The sequence below is a fragment of the Haemaphysalis longicornis genome, unplaced genomic scaffold (assembly GCF_048455015.1).
Source record: "Haemaphysalis longicornis isolate Haplotype H1 unplaced genomic scaffold, Haemaphysalis longicornis Haplotype H1 scaffold_3, whole genome shotgun sequence".
Classification (NCBI taxonomy): domain Eukaryota; kingdom Metazoa; phylum Arthropoda; class Arachnida; order Ixodida; family Ixodidae; genus Haemaphysalis; species Haemaphysalis longicornis.
Window position 1 is genome coordinate 166,073,286 of NW_027526335.1, and position 20,244 is coordinate 166,093,529.

Sequence of the window (20,244 nt, forward strand, 5' to 3'; positions counted from 1 at the left end):
TCAAGGAGTTTTAAGACCTTTTCAAGAGGTTTCAGGAATTACGTTATCCACGTTTACTCGGGGGTTCCTTCGTGGCACCCACTAAATTCTTTCTCTGTACACACAGGCTAGCCTGAAATATCGCTACGAGCTGTCCCCACAACTGACGCACCCAGCAGCTGCTTTTGGAACACCAACTCGACTGCCCGCTGTTCTCCGAATAAGTATCTTTGCTTAAACTGGCACGCAGTTTAAAAGATACTTAATCGGAGAAGGGCTGGTCATTGCCAAGTGTTATGGAAGCAACCACTGGGTGTGTTAATTGTTGACAGCTGGCAGCAACATCCACAACCGGCCTGTGTGAACAGAGAAAGCATCAAGCGGGCAGCACAACTGAAGGTGATGTTAGCACAACATAAACAGGGGGTATTCGCATAAACTCTTAAGAATAGAGTTGCTTGATGCCAGCTAGGTCTCATTTCACATGTTTTGTGTCCTGTGTACAAAATGATAAAATCAACCTGTAATCTTTTGAAAACCAAGCTTTATTTGTAGTGCAACATTAGGTATATGCATTGAAGTAGAAGGAATTACAGGAGAAAGCTCTCACAAAAAAAGGTAACCGTCAACCCGCTATATACTTGTAAACAGGGATGATAGCTTCATGTGGCAGTCATCAGCAGTCTGGCTTGTTCCCATGAAGCTGAGTGTCCTTGCTTCTTGCCTCCAGCCGTGTTGCCCGTGCCAGCAGGATGCCTGGGTAGAACACAAGGCACTGTGTCACTTACAATGTGTACCAGTAGTGAGCAGTGAAAGGTATCAGACAGACAGCTACTTATTAAATTTCGTTGATGCGAAAGCAAGCTAGACAAATGGTTCGTTGGGGCGAGGACTGTGTTGCACTGACTTCTCTAGCTAACTGATGGGGAATTGGAAATTTTTCGTCGAAACGGAAATTTCGTTGAAGCGGAGTTCGTTGTAGTGGGGTTCTACTGTATTATTGATGGGTATAGGTGCCAGAAAGCAAGTATAAGAATTAAGGCTGCAGTAATTTTTATCCTTTACCAAAATGAATGAATTTCCAGGAAGGCAGAAAGGAATGTGCACCAGCAGCTGTAAATTGTCACACCTAGGGATGGACACCAGTATGTCCACTCGTGTGGGGAGTGGGGGAGGGCATGACAGGCAGATAGAGAGGAGACAAAGGCACGAGGGGGTATTATGTTTTACGCGCCGACGCTACACAGGCGATGAGGTGCGCCATAGTGGAGGGCCCCAGGTTAACATTTTGACCACCTGCACGGGATCTCGAGCACAAGGGCGTTTTTGCTTTCGACCTCCATCAGAAAAGCGGCCGCCACAATTGAGAAGCGAACCTGCGACCTCAGGCTCAGCTGAACGCCTTAGCCACTGACGGCGGGTTGTAGGGTATTAAAAGGACACCGAAGTGAATTTGTCAAGCTCCTGTCTTTTTTATTTGAACTGCGTATAATGGCTCAAATAAACACACTTTTCATCGTTTATCCTGTCGATAAGGCGGTATTTATTTTACGAGGCCTGAAAGGGAAAAAACTGCCATGCGCGGTCTTAGGCAGCCACAGCAACTAAAGCAGTGACGTTCATACAAGTTACTACGTAATTGGACAATGTCCAAAATTAGAATTCACACCAGTTTGTTTCGGTTCTGTAAAATACCGTATTTACTCGCATAATTTGCACACCCTTAAGTTTTGCTAGGTTTACAGAAACGACAAAGTTTTGCCAGATTTACAGAAACAGCGCCAAAATTGTGAATTTAGTATAGAAAATACCGCCCAAAAACAAATAAACCACTTAGTGCTATGGGATTTGAGATTGCGAATTGCATAACAATATACCTAGTGCTCCAGATCATTCCGCCATAAGCCAGTGTTGGCAAGGGCATAAGTATAATGTATATAATGTATACCCAGTTCACATTTTTATCTAGGTTCGGCATTCCAAGCAGCCCAGACGACTATTTCTTGAATAGCGCTTCTGCAGTAAGCATCCCTCAAATTTTCACAAATACCTCACCTTTAGTGACTGCATTCCTTTAGCAGAAAAGCGTTCATAGATGTGTGATCGTGCTGGTGACTGCTGTGCTAGTTCACCCAGCACAAAAAAGCGCTTCATGCACCCTGATTTTTCCCTGTATGGTAAGTTTCAGTTGACCTTATTTTCTAATTACCTATATTAAGTAGAATAGAATGCAAGCTTGGGCTAGTTGGTACATTCCGAAAAAGAAAACTGCGATTAAAACGAGGACACAAGAGAAGATGACTAGACACACAGGGCGCAGACTAGCAAGTGATTTTTTATTTGAGTGAAAAACACATCATGAAGGAAACTGCGATCTACACATGTGCGATAACCTAGGGCACAGGACTAAGATGAACAACCAAATCACACCCAAAAAAGTCCAGTCACGAAACGCAATCTCGGTGCTTAGTAGAGACACCGATGGTGAACTGACGCAATCTTCGCCTTTTTTTCAGAATCGCGTACTGCAAAAATCTCCCTCCTGCGCGCACCCCTGTAATGCTTTGTAAATTCGCGTGCTTCGAGGCGTGGCGCACAGCCTTTGCAGTTCTTTACAGTGGGTGGCCAGGTTGCTGCCAGTAAAAGTGCGGAGGCTGTCGGCGTGTACCCTCAGTCGATCATTAATGCATCGGCCCGTTTAGCCAATGTGCGATCATCCACTGGACAAGGGGGTTTTGTAGACGACGCATGCTTGACAGTTAAAAAAGCACTTCTCATGTCTTTTCCAGCACCCCGCATGTCTATTTTCTTCGGTGTTTACATGCTTACACAACTTGTGTAGCTTGTTAGGTGCCGAAAAAACAACACTAACCCCCACCTTTTCCCTAGCTTTCTTGATCCTGTGCCCAACATTATGAACGTAAGGTAAAACAGCCATCTTGTCGCCCTTGCCCCGTTCACACGTCGTCTTCTCGCCAACTGCCAAGATAAGGTCGCAAGGAAACCTTGCTTCCCTCAGTCGCTCCACCCGTGAACAGAAGCAGTCCTTTTTGGATCGAGGGGAAGAGATCCAACACACATGGTCACAGTTCACCTTGGGCTCCATATCCAAAAACTGCATCAATCCCCCGACCGGTGCTTCTATTGTTTACGAAAAGACATTGAGGGTGGAACGAAAGAGTTCAAAACACTTCTTCAACTTGATGTGTAGTGCCCTCTGAATTGAGCTGCTACAGCACTAGGAAGTCGTCAACGAAGCGGAAAATCTTACTGACGTTAGTGCAGAGCAACGGAAGCAACTGACGAAGTTGTCGAAACGTGCGAGTACGAGGTCACTGAATATTGGGGCAAGACACGACCCTATACGTACGCTGTCCTTAGGAACATAGGAACGACTGCACACCCCTTGAATTGGCTCAGCTGGTTGGGCCGCCGGCACCGTCGCAGAGTCACAACCGCCGGTTGTGCCAAATCCTTCGGGCCTCCATATGAAAGATTTGGCACAACCGGCGGTTGTGACTCTGCGACGGTGCCAGCGGCCCAACCAGCTGAGCCAATTCAAGGGGTGTGTAGTCGTTCCTATGTTCATAAGGACGGCGTAGGTATAGGGTCGTGTCTTGCCCCAATATTCAGTCACCTCCTACTCGCACGTTTCGACAACTTCATCAGTTGCTTCCGTTGCTCCGCACTAACGTCATTAAGATTTTCCGCTTCGTTGACGACTTCCTAGTGCTGTAGCAGCTCAATTCAGAGGGCACTACACATCAAGTTGAAGAAGTGTTTTGAACTCTTTCGTTCCACCCTCAATGTCTTTTCGTAAACAATAGAAGCACCGGTCGGGGGATTGATGCAGTGTTTGGATATGGAGCCCAAGGTGAACTGTGACCATGTGTGTTGGATCTATTCCCCTCGATCCAAAAAGGACTGCTTCACTTCACGTCACCTCTCGGGAATGCGCTGCAGCGCTCGTGCACACACCAAGCTGAGGCGAGTTTCTGTTCACAGGTGGAGCGACTGAAGGAAGCAGGGTTTCCTTGCGACCTTATCTTGGCAGTTGGCAAGACGCTTCTTGTCGAGTCACGCCCCAAGAAGACGAGGTGCGAACGGGACAAGGGCAACAAGATGGCTGTTTTATCTTACGTCCACAATGTTGGGTACAGGATCAAGAAAGCTAAGGAAAAGGTGGGGGTTCGTGTTGTTTTTTCGGCACCTAACAAGCTACACAAGTTGTGTAAGCGTGTAAACTCTGAAGAAAATAGACATGCGGGGTGCCAGAAAAGACACGAGAAGCGCTTTGTTAACTCTTCTTGAACCGCGCGGTTTTAAAACTTAGACAAGGGAAGAGCACACAAGGACGGGACTCGCGCTTTGCCCCGTCCTTGTGTGCTCTTCCCTTGTCTAAGTTTTAGAACAGCGCGGTTCAAGAAGATGTATAACCAACTAGCCCCCGTTTTAGCCTTGCTTTTTTAACTGTCAAGCTGCGTCGTCTACAAAACACCCTTGTCATGTGGGTGATCGTACATTGGCCAAATGGGCCGATGCATTAATGATTTACTGAGGGTACACGCCGACAGCCTCCGCACTTTTACCGGCAGCAACCTGGCCACCAACTGTAAAGACTGCAAAGGCTGTGCGCCACGCCTCAAAGCTTGCAAAGTGACAAAGCGTTACAGGGGTGCGTGCAGCAAGGAGATTTTTGAAGCGTACGCGATTCTGAAAATCAAGGCGAAGATTGCGTCAGTTCACCGTCAGTGTCCCTACTAAGCACCGAGATCGCGTATCGTAACGGGACTCTTGGGGGTGATTTTTAGTGTCCTTGGACTACCCCGGCCCTCACCTTGTTTGTTTATGTGCGAAGCGATTGCACATGCCTAGTGTAGGGTTCTTTGCCCCCCGTGTTGCGCTCAGTCTTTTGGCTGTGGTTTTGGTTGTTTACCTTTGTTCTGTGCCCTAGGTTACCGCAGTTTCCTTCATGATGTGTTTTTCACTAAAATAAAAAATCACTTGCTAGTCTGCACCCTATGTGTCTATTTGTCTTCTCTTGTGTCCTTGTTCTATGTGCAGTTTTCTTTTTTGTACATTTATTAACTTTGATAAAGCTTCTCCCATTTTCAATCGGCCTTTGATTTTTTTCACTAGCGTACCAGTCAGCGGAGCGTCGCATGTGTGGAGTGAGTTAAAACAGAATACAGTCTACGAACTAACAAACTAAAGGCAGATATTTCCAGGCACAAACGGGTCATGGCTTAGTTTCAACTGAGCAAACAAATTAAGACGACCCGCTGGCGGCCAGAAGACTATACGCTGGACCGACCGACTCTGTCGGAGGGTCGGCGAGCCGCACAGTAGTGCAGCCAAACCATCTTGTTTTGATGTCACACAAAATGTCAGAAAATCAGCAAGAAGGATGCGGAGGAAGGCCGCATTTTTGAATTGATTATTTCTACCGAATAAATTCACGTAAATGCCGCGAGTGGTGAAAATATGGCCTAGAGACTCCAGACTACAATTCGCACTAGTATTCCTGCAATATTTACAAATCACTTCAGTGACGCTTAAAAAGGGGTATTAAAAAAGACGCACACACACATGCACAAGAGAAGATAACAAACAAACAAACCCTCAGTTCCTCAATGTTGTTCCAAATCAACCGGGCTGGGAGGCGAGGCGTGGGGATGACTCCTGAGGCATCCAGGTAGGAGCCCAGGACCTTGTGGACTTTGTCCCGCTCCCTGGCACAGCCCGGCAGCAACAGCAGCTGGTCCAGCAGCCAAAGATTCCGCCGTGCGGCCAGCAGCTCGCCTCCCTGTTGTTAAATCTGGCCACTCTCAACGGCCACCAGGCAGGGCTGTCAGCCACCTCCAGGAAGTGTTTCTTTGCTCGGGAACGCACATGGGGCACAGGACGGCCGAGAGCTGCTGGAAGGGGAGGAAAACTAAGAGGAGCCCCAAAAGCAGCATCCTGGGAACACAGAAATGTTTAAACAAGTAAAATGCCTTCGGTACAGACCAGTTTCTGCCACACAGACGTCTTTTAGCAGTGACTATGAAATTCTTCAGGACAAGCACTTAAAAAAGTTCATGCGATGTGTACATACACCACATGAGCCAACAGATCATGAAGGAACTTGACTTTTATTTAAAAAACGACTATCGGGGTAGCATTCAATTCAGTAGGCTACAGAACTTTTCATAAAACCAGAATGAATGGAACACACTCACTTAATGTGGACAGTTTGATGTACACGAAAACATCCTGAAGCTAAAACGACTACATGGCAATAAAAAACAATATGACTAGATTCCCTGAAAACACCTTTGAGCTTGTTTAAAGGAGCCATGAAAACAAAATACAAGTTGGGTTTATTAGAAAGACTGCTTAGTCCCGATAACAATGCTACCAATATCATCGCAATCTTCGAACAAATAACGGAGATATTAAAGAAAACGTGTGACGCCGTGGCGACCCCCTAGCCAATTTCCCGCAACTTTTCTATGATGTCATGGAACCTTGTTTGTGCGATTGGTGGCCTCCTAACTGACCTGTCGCGACGACACATGACTAGACGCCTGTAATGGGGCCTCTAGTTCCATTTGACCGCATCACTTGAATGCCAACGTACAGTTAACGCACTGAAATTTATATTTTATTGTTGGCCCGTATGACGTCATTCTTGCTCATAACACGTCACTGTGGCGCAAAATTTGAGTTTTTAAATACTTCTTGCTTTTTTTTTGTTAAAAAACATCCTTTGTGGCTCTAATGGAGCTGGGTGAGATACTGAATCCTAATTCCTTCAAATTAAACGAAGTTGTATTTTCTCTTCATGGCTCCTTTAAGTAAGCAGAAAATGTAACGAAACAAAACATACGCTTGTGCTAAACCCACGTTTCTCTGGTTAAATATGCATGAAAGTAGAACTATCGTGACAGGTCCAAAGTTGTCTTTTGTGCCATTTTGTCCAGTGCTGCCACCATTCTAGCTTTACCCTCAGGTAAAAGAGACTGCCCACTTTCGACATACCTGAAGCTCTTGGACTTTATGTCGAGGCTAATTAGATGCTCCGTATTCGCCACCATGTTATTTTTGTGGTCTCCACTTCTTGCTGGAGCCTGTCTCGGGCATCATGACTAGGACCAGCCTTGGCTGGGTCAAGACACCACTGCTTAGCTGCCTGAGCTTTTCAGCCGCAATGCGCTCTTGGCAGTCTTTGCTCGATGTTTGTACTGCTCTCAAAACCTCTGGTGTCACATTGAAGCGACTTGTATCTCCGTCAAAGCGCTTGAAGAACGAAACAATGTGCCTGATGCCATGAACAGTTTGTATCGCACACTGAGCCCTTTCATTAAGGTGCCGGCAGTTATTATTGAAGCCCATTTCCCCAACCGCTTTTCTATGTGGAATGCACAGCAATGCCTTCACTAGCCAAGCCAAGAGAGGGAATTTGGTTTTGTTGTTAGCCTCCTTCTTCTCAAAACTCTGCTGCCAATACTCGTTAATTAGTGTAGACGAATCTGATCAACATGTTCAAGCTGGACGAGCATGTATTCGTCCATCAAAGTCAATTCATCGGTTAGATCACTTGCAGCACCCTAAAATGAGCTCTAGAGGACTTTTCTTTCCTCAGCTGTGGGCTTAAGAAGCACAGGCTCTGCAAAATGAAAGGCAGTCGTGCAGAAGGCACTCAGCACATTTTATGTAAAAACTTCCTTCCACTTCATTTTACGTAAAAGATGCCTTCAACGCCCGTGGCGTAAAGGACTCCTCCCACCAGAGCCAACACATTGCGGAAACCCGGCGAAATGAAGCTTCGGCACAAGATTGGCGCAGATTGCTTGAAATGAAGAAGGATGTAGCAGGATTTACCTTTCGGCACGGTTCGGCGCAGATATCACATCACTGGTTCGTTGCCCTTGAGCTCCCTGTGTCTGGGCTCCCACTGCGGCCACAGCCAGGCGCCCCGATACAGCACTCCATGCACCACGAGTGAGCCCAAGTCGCCCTCCGGAAGCTCAGCAGGGCCACCCGGGAGTAGCATTGCAGGGCACAGTGCTGGGGTCAGGTCCAGGCTGACACCCACCAGCTCGGCTGTGGCTGAGGATACAGCACACTACAGCAGCGCCTGCCGGGTGACCTCCCCTAGCATGGCGCCTGCTGAGGCCGAGCCCTGTCGCTGCCGCACAGAGCCGCCCGAATAGGCCAGGGTGTGGCCTTTCAGGTCATCTCGGACGATGGCCCAGGCCAGCTGAGCTGCCCACAGTGGGGCCGTCCGTTGTTTGCTGCGTTTGCCCAGGATTTCCAGTTGCACCTCGGCCACCAGAGCAGGAGACCGACCAGGGCCCTCCCATCCAGAGGCCACCACCTGGGACATTTTATGATTACTGGACCAATAGGTGCAAATAGCAGTTCGGAAGGGGAAAACACGCATTTACCTTAGGAAATAGGATATAACGGTGTGATAAACATTGCTAAGCCACAAGTGACAAAGCTCTGAGGTTTGCAAGCCCGTCGAATTGCCCTGCAGCTGGCTAAACAGCTACCACTTGATCTCCCAGGTACGACGCTGAAATTGAAGCCTTTGTCATCTCCTGCCCTAACATCATTTTGACGCCACTTTAAGCCACTCTAGAGTACATATAACAACCTAGGACAACCCAATGAACGTAGTTATAAATATTCCTAGGTGAAACCTAGACACAAGGGCAGCTCTATGCAAAGCGGTAACATGAAGGGCAGTGAGCACAAATTGCACAGCTTCTCTCTCATTTAGTGCACACAAATTGCATACCACATCCTGCCAAAACCTGATGCACCCAGCATAACCGGTTAATTGCACTGTAAACACATCATGGGTCTGCAAGGAAAATTCCAATTGCAACATCAGCTATACACAAAAAGTGGTTACCTTCTGTAAATGAGAAACGTCCTAATTGACCCTGTGCAAGCGCGGCTTGGCCTACTCACACATGGACAGGTTGATCAGCGACACCTTGGCAGCTTTGTTGACATCCAGGGCTTGAAAAGGCGCCCTGAACGCACCGACCAGATGCCGGCAAAAATGCGAGATAACAAAGTGTACACAACTAAAGCACTGAGAATTAAAGCAGTTTGAAACTTAAGGTAAGCAAAACTTATCTCGAGGTAAACAAGGATGCAGAGGGGTTTTACTACTCTAACATGAAAATATCCTACTGCACAAGGACAAAAAAGAAGTCAAAAGCTCATTCACCGGCCTTTGCCTGTGAATGAGCTTATCTTATTCAAAAATCTCAAACCTGCTACAGTGAAAGGCTTGGAATGAATAAAACTCACAAAATCGCACGACATGCATTTCATACGGGTTTTTGGAAACAGATGGTGTATTAACTCCAACAATTTGTGTTCAGAACAACGACAATTCCTCCGTCATTTCCATTGTTTTCTTTGGAGTTATGAGTAGGATTATTGTATTGTTGAGTTTTAGTTTGCGGACGCACCATAATGCGCAACAACTGTCTAGTATTTGTAATGTCCATACCAGTGGCGTAAATCATGGGGGGGTCAGGGGGCTCCTGACCCCCCTTGTGTTCGGGCTGGGGGGGACACCCCTTGCAAGTGTCCCCCCCTTGAGATTCATCTTTCATTTACCTTTTCATTTACATTTACCGACGGGGGAGGAACGCCTCAACTGCCTGGCTTTGGCACACATTCATCAAGACATTATAGACCTCATAACGTTGCCAGGGTTGTTGAAAAACTTTGTCAGTGCGTGCAAAAACCGCGCTCTCGTTTTTTGGACCCTCTAGAAGTGTCGAAAGCCAGGAAACATGTCATAGGTGATCAGTACTCATATTGTACAGAGTATTTCTTATTGATCTTTTTTTAACGTCTGCAATAGCACAGTGCAATTACGTGAGGTATGAAAGCATGCTCGTTTTTCTTATTTTAATTCAAATCACGATAGTAATTTGTATATAAATGAAAATAAAGCACAAAACAAAATGCCCGCCTTGGCAAGATGTGTGTCCCCCCTTGCGATTTTTCTGGATTTACGCCACTGGTCCATACGCTAAACTGTGCTCTTAAACGCACTGACCTATGTAGGATTTTATCACATCAAAGGGACCTTACAAACGATTTCTGATTCAGTCTCTGTAGTCACATGCGTTATCTACTGGCTATTTTCCGGAATCTGTGAGAAACATTGCGTACATGCGGACTTACTACAAACTTCTTGCTTTTTTTTTTTGTTAGTGTCATCTTGGTAGCAGTGACAACAGACAATGAGTAGAGCCTGGAAGAAACTACAACTCTGTCTGGTCAACGTGTTCTCAGACGCTTTCTTTTACTATTATTTCTTCTCGGCCAGTGCGTCATATATAATCTGAGAATGTGAGCGAAAAACAAGAAAAACGGGGTTACAGCATGAAAGGCGCCAACTATAAAAAAAAAGTACAGTTGCTCCCCCCCATTTTGCCTTAATAGGGTATTTACATTGCACTCCATCGTTGTGCTGTGACATCACCGAAATTTATGAAAGTTTTGTGCATCACTAGTCCATAAAGGCTCAGCGCGAGCTCGGCTGTGCATTCGTTCTGTGCATTCGTTGTACTGCTTGTACCATTTCAACAGTTTTCTTTAACGAGAAAGGTAATGCCAAAAGTTTGCAAGCCCAAGCGTGTACTTCTTCACAAATTGTGGTGCTGGGCACCGGCGTGTGCTGCGCACAGAATTCGCCAAACTACGGTACTGTGCAGTGATAGCTCATTAACGACGACCGCAAGAAACTCTGCTACTACTTATCACGCTAGTAGCTACTCACCTTTGTTCGTGGCGAGTCGTTTCCGGACGCTTGGGGAACCGTGGCAGTCTTCACTTGGAGATGCATTTAAAGATGCATCATCTTGGAGATGCATTTAAAACACCATTTACCTATTTACTCTCTCGAAAGCAATTTTTTTGCGCAAACAACCTTACAAACGCAAGAGCAACTCTTACGAACGACAAACGCAACCAACGGTTGTTGTGTTTGAATTGAAGCGACAGAGGAACCCCTGGTGGTGCTGAAAACTACTACCACAAATGCATAAACTAAAAAGTAAAATATTTTCGCTTAATAAAAAGCAAAAAACGTTTTATAAGCCAAGTTTTTTTTTAAATGCAACAAATTACTCCTTTATTGCAATGTTTAACGGCTTTTTTATCTTTTTTTTGAGTGAGCACTCAGCGCGCGCTTTTTGAAGTTTGCAGCGGTTCGGTTCTACAATTTTGGATTGAATCAATTGGAGTTGCGCCTGTCAAAATGCTTCTTTAAGTCTTCGGTACTTTGCCCATGCGTTATCGGGCACTCTGCCTATCTTCGGCACCGTGTGGAGCAAGGAAGCAACGAGTTATTTTCCAGAAAGATGGAATAGGGTCGTCTGCTTCGCTGAACGCTAGCGAGCCTTTTTGGTAGAAAATAACTTTCGCTATCCCAAATGTTCCCAGTTGGGTGCATAGCTGTTCATTTTTTTAGCTCCGGAAGATGCTGCTTGATGTGTGCATTGTGAACGCCAGCCTAGGCCATAATCACTAGCTAATCACTAGCGCCACCTTTAGTGCTATTACGCCGACGCAGCGCAGCTCCAGCCCAAGCGAGGTCTGGGACGCGCTCGTTAGTGCGCGTGGTTCAACCAGGTTCAACTCCACAGTTGCACAAAACATTACAGTCCGATTCGCCTCGCCATGCCTCTTCAATGCTCCAGCCTTCACGCCAGCCCTCACATCTTGCGCAGTCGATGCCCGAGCCTATGTGCAACCACGCAAGTACGCCAACGCTGTAACTAAGCCGGCCTTCGCCGTTGGACCAGTGCGCCATTTTGTCTTCCTCGCCCAAGCGTTTTGCACCGTTCACTCGCTTGCCTCCTTGTGCGCGTCTGCGCTTGCTTGCTGGCGGACGCTCCAGCAAGATTGTGTTTTGTGTGTGACCGCCTGCGTGTATCCGGCTCGGCGGCATATCATGCCGGGCATTGTGTGGGAGCGGCTCGTCTCAGTGACAATGTCGCGCCTATTCATCGACCTCATACGGAAAGAATTGGCACGGCGACAGCTGGACACTGCCGGTTTCAAAGAAGAGATAATTCGGCGACTGGAAGCCGACATTCGGCAGCAGCATGAAGCTAGCCCCCCGGTTGAACCGAAGGCTTCTGCCTCGTCCGCCGCGGTGCCTTTGACACTAGACCCAGCCACGGTACTTAACCTTGCCAGACACAGTGCCAAAGACTGCCTGCAACATGATCCGTTGCCTTTGCCAGAGCAGCCGCCATGGCAAGTGTTAGTAGCCCAAACATTGCCCTCACGAAGTGCCCCTCTCGCATGACACCGTCGCGTCCGACGCGGTGTTCGCGCGCCATCATCTCAATATTCCATCGTCCCGCTTCGCAGCCAGCCCACTCCCAGCCAGCACGCAGTTATAAAAGGTACATTGGCCGAACACAGAGCTGTTTTTGCTTGCCACAGCGATGATCTTGACCATATCATTGATATGAAGCTCCGTGTTTACCTGCTAGCGTGTTGCCCTACAGTCGGCGCTCATACCGGTACGATGGAGAAGGCAAGGAGTTCCTGAAAACTCAGGGGCCCTAATGAACCACGGCTTTAAAGGGGAATGTAATGAGGTACAATCAAAGCCATCATCCGTGCCTTGCTCATCGCAGCCAAGCAGCCGCTAACTCTACAGCTTCTGTGCGAATTCAAAACGAGTAAAGGCCAGGAGCTTCCATTCAAACAGTACGGCGTCTGTGGCCCCTCCGCTTCCTTCTGAGCTTCCCGGATGCCGTATGCTCGACACGGGTGGGTGGCGAAACCAAGTTCTGTCAGGCAAGTTCTCACAAAGGAAGTCAAGCACATACAGAATTCCTTCAACAGCCAGAAAGAGGTCATACCGTCGGTGAACCACTTGCCAACTACTTTCAGCCCAGCCAACAGCAAGCCCAGCATGCCGAAAACTTTGTCCATGGACAGAAAAAGGGAAGAACGCTCGTGAGCCAGCCACCTACAGGTTCCAAGCCCGTCAACAGCGCCAACCAGCCGCGACGTGTGCTGCAGCCAACGCCCAACTCGAGCCATCTGTGGTACCATAAGAGATTAAGGACGACTTGTGCCGCACCTGGCTGACCACTTCGTGAGTGGCATCGATGTACTTCAGCTGGACAAAAGCCCATGCCTGAAAGTTTTTGCAGCAGCACCGACCATTCAGCATTTGGCTACAAGACGAGCAAGGACTTCCTGCGTAGCAATTGTGGCATACTGTGTGCCACTTGCAGCTCCATAAGACTGTTTCAGAGGGTGTCGGCAACCTCCTGTCCAAGGACAACTGGCACGCCTTTCATGAACCTCGAAGCCAAGGCTAAGGCCCTTACCATGCTTCAGTGTGCATGAAACTGCCAGTGCAAGGAAGCAGGGCAGTGTAGACTCACCTCTGCAGTCAGTGCAGCCACAGCTTAAACGGTACAATGCGCTTATTGGCTGTCTAGCCACCTAGATGACTTGGTGCACGAGTGAAGCGTGCGGCAGTGTTTCCCCCGCGTGTATGAGTGTTGTGCCTGTTGTGGACAATGTGCGGATATTACTGTCCACGAGACGTGGTCAACCAAACTGGTGGGGCGGGGTGCGAGCAGCCAGCCACATGTGCTGTAGTCATTGGGGGATCACTAGCGTCACCTTCAGTGCCATCATGCCACGCAGCTCCAGGCCCATTCGAGGTCTGGGACATGCTTGCTTGTTTGTGCTTCATTTGTGCCCGCCTCCGGTGTGGTCAATCGTGTTGTATAATGTTCAAAAATGCGTTCCTTTAAATAACTCCCATTAGCCTCGCCATGCCACCTGAATGCCCCAGCCTCCACGCCCGGCCCTCTCAGTACCGCATACGGTGCAATTCATGAATTGCGAGGAGGACCAGAGATAGCGCAAATAAAAGTAATGTGGTTTTAGCAGCACAATATTTACAACAATCGAGGCCTAAACCTAAAAAATAGCCGCAGTGATTTCATTGAATCGGCAGATTGAAGATCCACGGCGGGTAAAATGGATCACAAAAAGAATCTGGCTTGGATGTTTTTAAAAAAGTATAGTAGAGATAAAAAATGGAGGTGATTTCATGCTGAATGGATGTCGGGATTTTTTACTATAGAAGTGTAGAGCATGTGTGTGCTTAAATTTGTTTTGAGATGGGGCGTGTTCAGACGTATTTAAGCGCAAATGTCAAGGAAAGCATTTCTAGTAAATTTATCATGAGTGGTTTTCAAAGTGTCAAGACGCGTAACAAACAAATAGGCTCGGGTAACACTTCTTTACCATGTCTCCAAATAAACCTCTCTCAAGCGACGTTTTTAAAACCTCTTGGCGTAGCATATGCTTGTGTTGTTCTCAGCAAGACATCTTTTACACGTTTACAAATAAACTTCTCGAAACTGCTAGCGGTAAACGTTTGCAAGATGTCTTCACGTAGAGGTAGACGATTGTAGCTGTTTCAGGCTGTTTCAAGACGTCTTCAAGACAACTTGTGTTTCATGGGATGAAGCGTTGAAAAGCGAAATCCAGAGCGAGACCACAAAAAGATCCAGATTCCAGATCCAGCACTCTTCCAGTCAACAGACGGACACCTACTAAGGTAATAGGACGATGGAATTATATCAACTGGGAATCTACCTTGTAACAGTTGCAAAGGCACTGCCGCGCATTGCCGGCCTAGCAAACTATATATATATATTGCAGCGTCGATAACCAAAAGAGTTGCGAATCGTTCGGTTGCAAGTCGCCTACGTACTGCACACCGTGTATCACTTCCCGAAAATCTACCTGACGGGTGTCCGCGCGTACGACGGGACTGCGCGTTCACGATATCTGCACTTCAATAGGCGCGTCGTGATCGCGACCGGAGCAAAAGCTTGACGCGGTACAAGGTGCACTTGCAAGTAGAAATTAAATGACATATTCACATCGGCGCAGCTGTCGCAACTCGCAGCATCCTTTTCGAGTTCCGCAAGACCACAGCGCAGCAAAGCGAAGCAGCAATCTTCGCAATCGGACGACAAGGCAGGCGCTGCCTTTCCTCCATGACTGGCGAACGGCGGGCGGGTTGTTGCTAGGACGCCGTTGCTAACGCTACTTCCAATGGCCGCCGAAAACACGTGACTTCCTCCACACTTTTGCCAATGCGCGGGGATAGCTGGGGGCCTCTCCTAAGCTTTTTTTTCCTCCATGGATGTAGCAGTGGTCTGCTACTGCTGGAAGCGCAAGCGTAGTGCAAGCTGACCAAACGAGATGTCATTCTCGGAAGCTTGCAGGGGATAAAAAACGACTTTGCCCTTCCCTAGCTGCGACTTTATTGGAGCAATCAGGTGTGTGTGTGTGTGTGTGTGTGTGTGTGTGTGTGTGTTTGTGTGTGTGTGTGTGTGTGTGTGTGTGTGTGTGTGTGTGTGTGTGTGTGGGTGTGTGCGTGCGTGCGTATAACAGAAAAAATTAAAGCCATTCCACTCAATGTGAAAGCTGTCAGAAGTGCAGAGCAGTGATTCGTCGTAATGGGCTGCAGCGCCGTTATCCGCTCACTGCTGCCACCCAATGCATTTTAAATTTCCCGCCTTCACAGTGCTCGCGCGCCCTCTGCCTGCAACTGCGCCAGCGGGAGTCTGCTCTTTTTTGTGCGGTTTTGCGTCATTTCGAACGCACCATTTTTTTTTCTTGAGCGTCTGGAGCCTCTCTGCGCCTTTTCGAACGCGCCATTTTTTTCTTACCAGGCTGGAGGAGCCTCTTTGTGGCATTTCGACCGCGCCGTTCTTCTCTTGCGCGGCTGGAGCCTTTCTGCGTCATTTCGAACGCGCCATTTTTTCTTGCGTGGCCACTTTTTTCGCTTACTATAGTTAAAACCAACCCAACGAGCGTTCCTAACTAAAAGAACGCGGGGGCTGCGGGTTATATACACAGATTTTGCCTGAAATGTACCTGAAGTTTTCTTTGCGCTAAGTAGCGGGAAGATGTATGACAAGCGCCAGCGGTTCACTAGGTTCGAACGGTTATGACTATTTAAACCGCATGGTTTTTCGAAGCCTCAGCGTCACTCCCTGAACACGGTACAGAAGGCTCTACTTGAGTCCGTTATCTCGCTGCGGCGCCTGATTCCGGCAGTCACATCGACCGTTAGCGAACTAAAACGACAAGGCGAGCCCATAAAGTGATCTGCACTTAAAATTGAGGAAACGGCTTGACGTCACGCAGCGAGCCTTCGCAAGCCCACCTGCATCCCCTTGGCACTTTCCCTTTCAAGAGCCGCCGGACTTGGTCAAGCACGTGGCCCACAATTTTAATGCGTAGCACTCCTTGCCAAGTACCCCCACAGCCAGGACCAAGTAACGCCCTGCATACCCCCAAAAAGGCAGATTTCGCGGAAGTTCCACCTGTAATCGCTATAATGGCGGAAATGGTCGATCGGAATTTTGGAAAACCAAAAAATAAAAAAATGTAAACAATAGTGAAAATGGTAAACCGTGTAACTCCCTGCATTTCCATGAAAATACAGATTTGGTGAATTTTTCAGATTTTTCAAAATTTCGTCCGACCTATTATCTCTATTTGCGTTTTTATAACGATTACATTTGAAACTTTCGCGAAATCTGCATTATTTTGGAAATGGAGGGCGTTACACGGTTCGCCTTTTTCTGTAATTATTGTATATTTTACTTATTTTTTAGATTTTCAAAATTTCGTTGGACGAGTTATCTCCATTCGGCCATTATAGCGATTACAGGAGGAACTTCTGCGATATCTGCATTTTTGTGGAAATGCAGTGCGTTACACGGTCCTGGCTGTGGGGGCACTCGGTAAAGAATGCTACGCATTGATCAGAAACGTAAACATCAAAATTATGCATAATACGCATCTTCCCCCAAAACCGAAGCGGCGGCTGTACAAAGAGTTCGCCGCTTTTTTCCGCGTCGTAAGAAGGCTCAAGGTTAGGGTATGCTTAGCGTTAATGCTTAGCGTGTCCTTAGGGTATGCTTAGCGTGTCAGAGCCGACACGCCCAACAGGTGCCATCATACTAGTGGACGACGCCCATGAATCCTAGTCATGCCAAGGAGAGATTGCTTTCCCTTTGGGAGTTCGCCAAAGCGTCAGACCTAGCCCGAATAATTTAGGGCCTAGAGGAGCCCTGCACCTCCTTCCAAACACCCCCCCCCCCCTTCTTAGGCCACTGTAATAAGGATTTATACATACATATGCCACCGCCGAATCCAATCCCCCCTTGGGAGGACGAGCTTACCCGCACCCCCAGACCAGAGTCCTTCAATCTGCCCAAACCCATGTCGAGGGTCTGTAGGAAGGACCGCCACAGAGAGGAGCGCGCCGCCGCCGCGGCGCGAGTCGACCTGCAAGAAGGTGCCATATTCGTGGACGCCGCCGTCGATGCGACCACCAACCGCGTTACCGTTGCTTGTACAGATGGGCCAGCGCGGGCGAGGCGGACGTTTCAGTTTGACACCACGCCCAGCACAGTGCGATGCGAGCTAGAGGCGGTACTACTGGCGGCGAACCACATCGAAGAGCGCTACCAGGCGGAGGAGCACCGGGGCCGGCAATTTACCATATATACTGACAGCAGAGAGGTGGTGGCAAGACTCGGTGGCACCCCAGTCATCGGATCCACAAGCCACCTCATCAAGACGATTGCGAAGAGGCTTCGCACAACGAAATGCATTACCGTGCGGGTGGACTGGGTGCCGGGACACGCGGGTGGCGTCGGGAACGAGGCCGCCCACGCGTGGGCGAGCGACGAAGCAAGTATCTGCTCCGACCCATTACACCCTGTTCCCCCAGCACGGCACGACACAGACCCTGCGGACGACAGAGCCGCTGCCAAGCAAGAGAGCAGAGCGAAGCTCCGTGCTGCTACACCCCATGACCCACGACCACTGCCAGGAGGACTTCCCAGAGGGGCCCAAATCCTGCTACACAAAATAAGAGCAGGGGCTGCCCTTACGGAGGACGTGCTCGCAAAGTGGCGGGCATACGTTCCCCGACGCTCACGACACCTGAGAGAACCCCTCGAGAACTCCAGGGACACTACCATCGTGACCTGCTCCTCGTGTCACGCGCCAACAAGGCCCACAATGCAGCACGTGCTGTGGGAGTGCTCGGGGCTCGCGGCGGAGAGAAGAGCCCATCTTCCGCCGTACATCAAGCCCCTCCAGGAGTGGGCATCGCCTCCTCTGGGCCGGGCTCACCCAAGAGAGACTGTTATGTCCCTGTGGACTTTCGCTTGTACCACGGGGATACATAAGAGAATGTAGACGCTCTCACATTCTTTATCGCCTTCCCCATCCCTGACTAAACCCTGAGTCTCCCTTCCGAATAAAGAATTATAATAATGATACATACATACATACATACATACATACATACATACATACATACATACATACATACATACATTTCTCTACATACTTTTCGTGTTGTCTTTCCTTCCATTTTTTTTACTTTATGTCGGTTTCAACACTTCCTGATGCTACCTCTCATGTTTGGGCAATTTTTTTCTCTTTATATTTTCCCCTAAATGCCTATTTTATTAATTACTTTAATTACTTTGTAATTTCTCTCTGTGAGCGCCCCTTTCCTGGCCAATCCCCCTGAGTGGGTATGAGCCATCTCTTTTGGCACCACCACCACCACCACAAGCGCCATCGCTGCCACGAAGGAGTTTCAGTTCCATCCGTTTCTCAGCCCTCCGCGCCTGCATCAACCCTGGCCACCCCGTTGAAACGTTTCGCAGTAGCGACAAGTCGTACAGCAGAAACGGGTACGTAGTTCACCGTCGTCCTGTTTGGTGCACTGGGTATACTTCGCTGCTCCCCGCTTTCACTTCCGTGCTCGGGATACTGCTCAGACTGGACGAACCGAATCGCGACGAATTCCGCTAAATATCGCAATCCGAGAGTTCGAAGAGGTAAAAGTTTGGTAGTGTCCGTTGTGACGGCAGCCTTGAGAATTACCTTCGGAGATTTCTCACGGCACTCACCTTGGATTGGCCAAGCACACCATTCGGAGCTTCTTTTACCTTTTTTTTTAAAGTCAGGTTCGAATCTGGCACTCGCACCGGATTGCTTTTTTTTATTAGATTTGAAAATTTCTATCCGGATTTTGTCTGTTTTTTTTTTTTTTTGATATTACCAGAGTCCTTCAAAAGCATTGAAGGTCTCTGATATTACTAAGATATCACGCAATCGACAAATAGGACTGAGAAAAGGGGTTGGGTTGGGTTTAATATAGGCTGTCTTCGGTTAGTTAATTGGGCTAGATTTGGTTAGGTTCGTTGCAGTTGGGCTCGATTTGGGCAGTTTCTGTTACGCTCGGTTGGGTTTCGTTATTTTGGGTACAATAAGTTAAGGTACGTTGGGTCAGCTTCGGTGAGGGTTTTGTTACATTAAGTTAGACTCCGTTGTGATAAAATCAACTTTTATCACAAATTGTGGGGTGGATGCCGTACGGGACTATGATTGGTTACACGTGTTAAAGAGAGATGAATTCTGGTCTATTTAGTTTAGTTCAGGTAATATTATTCAGCTAATTAGGACTGCCCGTTTTTGTGGAAACTGCCGTGAGATTTTCGTGATTGTAATTCTCACGGCTGCCGTGAGAATAGACGCATGCTAAAAACAATTTTGGCTCCTTGCGCTATCGCGCTCAGCGACATCCAGAAAAAGCTGACTGTGGTTGCACTCCATCAAACTGCGACTTGAGGCGTATCCGGCGCCGGCGACATTGTCGGCGCCACCATGACAGAAGGGTGAGGCGAAGGGAGTGCATGTGCCCCGATGTTGCTGGTGCTTCAACTGCATGTCTTTTCCGACATTCAGAGGAAACCGCGGATGAGCAGATTTACAAATTACCGTGCACAGGCTAAGACCGCTAAGGTGACCCGAAATTTTATAAACAAAGTAAAGAATAGCACTTTCTTTTTGTTTCAATCGAGGCCGCGTATTTTCATTTCTTTGTGTATGGGAAGAGACGGGGAGGGTAGAGGGGTACATTCAGAGGCAGCAGCTCTTCGTGGCACTGTGCGAAGCTTCGTCATTTGTTGGCACAGTGAGTATACACTTTCCTGTAACCTGACTTGAGCCTTTTTGACGCCATCTTTCTCGCGTTGACGGTAGAAGGGATTGCAAGCGCAGGGAAACGCAGAGCCGCAAAAGTTTACCTTTTTCGGTATCCAGATCAGCGGGTTTGTAATCCGTGTCGCAAATTCTTTATAGGCA

General features: G+C 48.1%; 1 long non-coding RNA gene across 3 annotated transcripts; it reads right to left on the reverse strand.

Annotated features, from left to right (window-relative positions):
• Positions 1 to 342: 342 nt before the first annotated feature.
• On the reverse strand, positions 343 to 14,509 carry LOC144175502 (uncharacterized). 3 transcript variants are annotated; one of them, XR_013323647.1, is made up of 4 exons: positions 8,944 to 14,509; positions 7,846 to 8,341; positions 5,600 to 5,894; positions 343 to 735 (listed from the first exon to the last, which is right to left on the reverse strand). It is a non-coding gene; the product is annotated as an uncharacterized LOC144175502 (long non-coding RNA). The 3 variants fall into 3 exon arrangements; XR_013323645.1 differs by having other exon boundaries at positions 360 to 735; positions 7,846 to 14,509; XR_013323646.1 differs by having other exon boundaries at positions 360 to 735; positions 5,600 to 5,897; positions 7,846 to 14,509.
• Between the last annotated feature and the right edge of the window lie 5,735 nt (positions 14,510 to 20,244).